We start from the raw sequence: 6,486 nt of genomic DNA on the forward strand, positions 1-6,486 counted from the left end.
CACTTTATCAGTTTATTTATTCATGTTTGTATATATTTATATTATGGTATATGTACACACTTATCTGTTTTGTAGTAAATGCCTACTATGTTCTGTGTGCTGAAGCAAAGCAAGAATTTCATTGTCTTATACAGGGACACATGACAATAAACTCACGACTTGACACTTGACTTGACTATTTCATCATCGTATTTTAAACATCACTTCTGATTCTCTTGCAACTTGGATTTCTCTGCGATTTACAATCTATACCCTGTCACAGACGCTCTATTTTTGCATTCGCATTATTTTTTATCTACCTCTGAATCTCATCATCCAGGGAGTTCTGTTTGTCCTTTCTCTGCTCTTAATGTAAATGTTTTTACAACTTACCTCGAGCTTAACATGAAGTCTCACTTATCTGAACTTTTGGCTCCTATTGAACAATGTCAATTCATTCTCATCCCATTAAAATTGACCTTCATTAATTATGTAACTGTGCGGCTGACAGTGGTGGAGAAGTTATTCTTAATCAATCCACATTGTTCAAAGATATGTGTAAGAAGGAACTGCAGATACTGGTTTAGACACAAAATGCTGTCGTTACTCACCGGGTCAAGCAGCATCTCTGGAGAAAAAGAACAGGTGACATTTTGGGTTGATACCCTTCATTACTGTGTCTGCCTGACATGCTGAGTTAGCATTTTGTGTCTCTCTTTGATGAAAGATCGTCAGCATAGCTTTGTGAGAGAAAGATCTTGCCTGACATTTGAATTTTTTGAAGAGGTAATGAAACGAGTTAATGAACGTAGTGTAGACAAAAACGCTGGAGAAACTCTGCGGGTGAGGCAGCATTTATGGAGCGAAGGAAATGGGCAACGTTTCGGGTCGAAACCCTTCTTCAGACTGAAGAAGTCTGAAGAAGGGTTTCGGCCCAAAACGTTTCCTATTTCTTTCGCTCCATAGATGCTGCCTCACCCGCTGAGTTTCTCCAGCGTTTTTGTCTACCTTTGATTTTCCAGCATCTGCAGTTCCTTCTAAAACAAAATGAAAGTAGTATGTTTGTTGCGGAAGTCCTTTGACAAGGTCCCACCCAAGAGGTTAGACTTCATGGGATCCAGGACACCGTTGACATACTGGATCTAAAATCCACAAACCTGACTGTCCCGGAAGACCCATTGTCTCTGCGTTTTCGTGCCCCACCGAACTCATTTCCAAATACCTTGACTCCATCCTATCACCCTTGGTTAAATCCCTCCCTACCTATGTTCAAGACACCTCAGACACTCTCCGTCGTCTCCGCGCATTCCATTCTCTAGGCCCTCACCCCCTCATCTTCACCATGGACGTCCAGTCACTCTACACCTCCATCCCCCACCACGATGGTCTCATAGCCCTCCAGTTCTTCCTCGACCAGAGAAGCAACCTATACCCAGCCACTGACACTCTCCTCCGCCTAGCGGAGCTGGTCCTTACCCTCAATAACTTCACGTTCGACTCCTCCCATTTCCTCCAAATACAAGGCGTAGCTATGGGCACACGCTTGGGCCCCAGCTACGCCTGCCTATTTGTCGGTTACGTCGAGCAATCCTTGTTCAATACATACCTGGGCCCCATCCCCGACCTCTACCTCCACTACATTGACGACTGCTTTGGTGCCACCTCCTGCACCCGCACACAACTGACTGACTTCATCCACTTCACCACTAACTTCCATCCGGCACTCAAATACACCTGGACCATTTCCGACACTTCCCTACCATTCCTTGACCTCACTATCTCCATTGCAGGTGATAGACTTCTGACCGACATACACTATAAACCCACTGACTCCCATGGCTATCTGGACTACACTTCTTCCCACCCTGCTTCCTGTAAGGGTGAGACCACACCTGGAGTGGTGAGACCACACCTGGAGTATTGCGTACAGTTTGGGTCTCCAAATCTGAGGAAGGACATTATTGCCATAGAGGGAGTGCAGAGAAGGTTCACCAGACTGATTCCTGGGATGTCAGGACTGTCTTATGAAGAAAGACTGGGATAGACTTGGTTTATACTCTCTAGAATTTAGGAGATTGAGAGGGGATCTTATAGAAACTTACAAAATTCTTAAGGGGTTGGACAGGCTAGATGCAGGAAGATTGCTCCCGATGTTGGGGAAGTCCAGGACAAGGGGTCACAGCTTAAGGATAAGGGGGAAAATCCTTTAAAACCGAGATGAGAAGAACTTTTTTTCACACAGAGAGTGGTGAATCTCTGGAACTCTCTGCCACAGAGGGTAGTTGAGGCCAGTTCATTGGCTATATTTAAGAGGGAGTTAGATGTGGCCCTTGTGGCTAAGGGGATCAGGGGGTATGGAGAGAAGGCAGGTACGGGATACTGAGTTGGATGATCAGCCATGATCATATTGAATGGCGGTGCAGGCTCGAAGGGCCGAATGGCCTACTCCTGCACCTAATTTCTATGTCTCTATGTTTCTATGTTTCTATGACTCCATTCCCTACTCCCAATTCCTCCGTCTACGCCGCATCTGCTCCATGGATGAGGCGTTCCACACCAGAACATCTGAAATGTCCTCATTATTCAGGGAACGGGGGTTCCCCTCCTCCACCATAAATGAGGCTCGCACCAGGGTCTCTTCCATACCCCGTAACACTGCTCTCTCTCCCCATCCCCCTACTCGCAACAAGGGCCGAGTCCCCCTAGTCCTCACCTTTCACCCCACCAGCCGTCACATACAAAAAGTAATCCTCCGTCAGTTTCGCCACCTCCAACGTGACCCCACCACTCGCCACATCTTCCCATCTCCCCCCATATCTGCCTTCCGCAAAGACCGCTCCCTCCATAACTCCCTTGTCAATTCTTCCCTTCCCTCTCGTACCACCCCCTCCCCGGGCACTTTCTCTTGCAACCGCAAGAGATGCAACACTTGTCCCTTTACCTCCCTCCTCGACTCCGTTCAAGGACCCAAGTAATCGTTCCAAGTGCGACAGAGGTTTACCTGCATCTCTTCCAACCTCATCTATTGCGTCCGCTGCTCTAGATGTCAGCAGATCTATATCGGTGAGACCAAGCGGAGGTTGGGCGATCGTTTCGCCGAACACCTCCGCTCGGTCCGCAATAACCAAGCTGACCTCCCGGTGGCTCAGCACTTCAACTCCCCCTCCCACTCCGTCTCCAACCTCTCTGTCCTGGGTCTCCTCCATGGCCACAGCGAGCAGCACCGGAAATTGGAGGAACAGCACCTCATATTCCGTTTGGGGAGTCTGCATCCTGGGGGCATGAACATCGAATTCTCCCAATTTTGTTAGTCCTTGCTGTCTCCTCCCCTTCCTCAGTCCCCCTGCTGTCTCCTCCCATCCCCCAGCCTTCGGGCTCCTCTTCCTTTTCCCTTTCTTGTCCCCGCCCACCCCCGCCCCCGATCAGTCTGAAGAAGGGTTTTGGCCCGAAACGTTGCCTATTTCCTTCGCTCCATAGATGCTGCTGCACCCGCTGAGTTTCTCCAGCTTTTTTGTGTACCTTGGATCTAAAATTGGCTTGGTGATTGGAGGCAGAGGGTTGTTCTATGATTGGAAGCGAACCGAACTAGGTCCTTTCTCCCACCATGACCCTGATGACCCTCATACCCATCCATACTCGTTTTATTTGTCTACTCTAGGACTATATCCCTAAATGCTTTGTCCATTTAAGTGACTGTCTGAACACTTTAGACGTTAGAGATACAGTGGAAACAGGCCCTTCGGCCCACAAAGTCTATGCTGACCAGTGAATACCCCATACACTAGCACGATTCTACACACTAGGGACAATTTATAATTCGCAGAAGCCAATTAATCCAGAAACCTGTACGTCTTTGGAGCATGGGAAGAAACCGGAGCACATGGAAAAAAGCCACACGGTCACAGGGAGAATGCATAAACTCTGTACAGACGGCAGCCGTAGTCAGGATCAAACCCGGGTCTAGCCATTTGTTGTATTAATTGCATCTGATCCCCCCACTGCCTCTGGCAGCACGGTCCATGTGTCAGTCACTCTCTGTCAGGACAAATGTTTCCTCAGATCTCCTTTGAAACACCTGCCTCTCACCTAAACGCTTTGCCCATTTATCACAGGGAAGGATTCTGACCATCACCATACCCTTGATGCCTTTGCCCTTGTTGCTGGGGTTTGGGAGGTAACTGCAGTGCATTTTGTAGATGGTTCACACAGCAGCTGGTGGTGGAGGAGAGGATCATGGTTTAGTATGGTTGAGGGGTTGCTGAGCAAAGCATCTGCTTTGTCCCAAACTCATGCAGGCAAGTGTTCTGTGTCCACTCATCATGTCTTGTACATAGTGGAAGGGTCTTGGAAATGAGTCACTTATCACCAGATATATAAACTTGGATAAAAATGTAGGTGGGTTGGTTAGTAAATTTACAGATGACATAACAATTGATGGTGTTGGAGAGAGTGCAGAAGGCTGTCAAAGGATGCAGTGAGATACAGATCGGCTACAGATACGGGCAGAAAAATGGTAAATCCAATATAAAACATTACACAGACTATATTATTCAAAAACTAAAATAAATAAACTCTTCCCCAATGTCTCACTCATGTGTGATAAATGTCAGGTACAAGAAGCTAACATAGCGCACTCTTTTGTTTTCTGTATAAAAATTCAAAAATTCTGGAACGAAATATTTGAAATCTTTACAAAATTATTTAAAACAAAACTTCTACCCAGAGTAGAATGGATCATTTTTGGAATATCGGAAGGTAACCCTGAATTAAATATGTTTCAAAAGAACTTACTTAATTATGGGCTAATAATCGGAAAAAAAGCTTATACTTAAATTTTGGAAAATGCTCCAATACCAACAACAAAAATGTGGATTTCAAACATGTTCGAAACATTACACTTGGAAGAGATGAGACTCCTCCTAGCAGGTAAAGCAGATCACTTCCAAAAGACGTGGTCTCCATTTATGGAACTATTACAAGCTAAGGTGCAATAATAAGTTAAAATATAAAGGCTACCAGGACCTGGTAATGGGGGGTATAAAATACATTTTAATAAAAACATGGTTGGTATATCCTTTTTTGCGGAGTTTTGTGTTACAATAGAGCGACTGATTTTCCTTTTTTCCTTTTTTTTCTTTTCTTTCTAGGGTCTTAATTATTTTCTTCGCTTCCTTCTCTAATTCCTTCCCTAAGGGGTTCTTTTCTCCCAACACTTTCCTGCACCTTCACGATTCTTGCTTACTTTTCTTACTTATTTTATTTCTTTCTCTTTTAAAGCTCAAAAAATGAAGTGGTACAACATAATGTAATAAGATATATGCGATGTATTAATGTGATTTACTGTACTGCTAATTAAATTGTTTTTTTTAAAAAAAAATTAAAAAAAAAAAAAAGAAAAATGGCAAATTGAGCATAAGGCAAGGTGTATGGTTCATGGCAGGACCCTTAACTGCACTGATGTACCGAGAGATCTTGGGGTCCGTGTCCATATCTTCCTGAAGTAGCAACACCAACGAGTTGTGAAGAAGGAGTCAGATATTCTTGCCTTCATTAATCCGGGTATATGAATCAGGAAGTCACGTAGCAGCTTGATAAAACTTTGGTTAGGCCTGCATTTGGTGTATTGGCTGAAGTTCAGGTCACCCAATTACAGGAAGGATGTGGAGGCTTTGGAGAGGGTTTCAGCTATGAGGAGCAGTTGGATAAACAGTTTGTTTTCTGCAGAGCGTCAGAGGTAGAAGGGAGATCTAATAGAAGTATAGAAAATTCCGAGGGCATTGACAGGGGAGACAGTCAGAGCCATTTTCCCAGGATGTAAATGTGAAAGACATAACTTTAAGGTGAGGGGGACAAGGTTTAAAAGAGATATGGGGGCAAATGTTTTACACAGAGGGTGGTGGGTGCTTGGAACGCATTCAGTGATCAGAGTCAAAGCAGATATGATAGTGGCACTTACAAGTTTTGGAAAGACACATGGAAAGGCAGGGAATAGAAGGATATGGATCATATGATGGCAGAGATTCATTTAACTTGGCATCATGTTTGACATAGATACTGTCGACCGAAGGGCCTGTTCCTGTGTTGTACTGTTCTATTGTTTTCCTACCCAGGAAAATGTACTTGTAATCCAGGGAGTGTAATGTCGACTCTTATACATCGGCGAGACCAAACGCAGACTGGACGATCATTTCATGGAACACATTCGTCCAGCCCGCCTGAACCAACCTGATCTCCCGGTTGCTGGACACTTTAATTCTCTGCCCCATTCCCACACAGACCTTTCTATCCTCAGCCCCCTCCATTGTCAGAGTGAGGCTAAACGCAAATTGGAGGATCAGCATCTCGTATTTTGCTTGGGCAGCTTACAGCCCAGTGGTATGAATATTGATTTCTCTCACTTCAGGTAGCTCTGGCATTCCCTCTCTCTCTCTATCCCTCCCCCACCCGAGTCGCACTAGCTTCTCACTATCACCCTACAAACACCTGACAATGGCCTGATCATCCTTA

The sequence above is a fragment of the Leucoraja erinacea genome, chromosome 50 (assembly GCF_028641065.1).
Source record: "Leucoraja erinacea ecotype New England chromosome 50, Leri_hhj_1, whole genome shotgun sequence".
Classification (NCBI taxonomy): Eukaryota; Metazoa; Chordata; class Chondrichthyes; order Rajiformes; family Rajidae; genus Leucoraja; species Leucoraja erinaceus.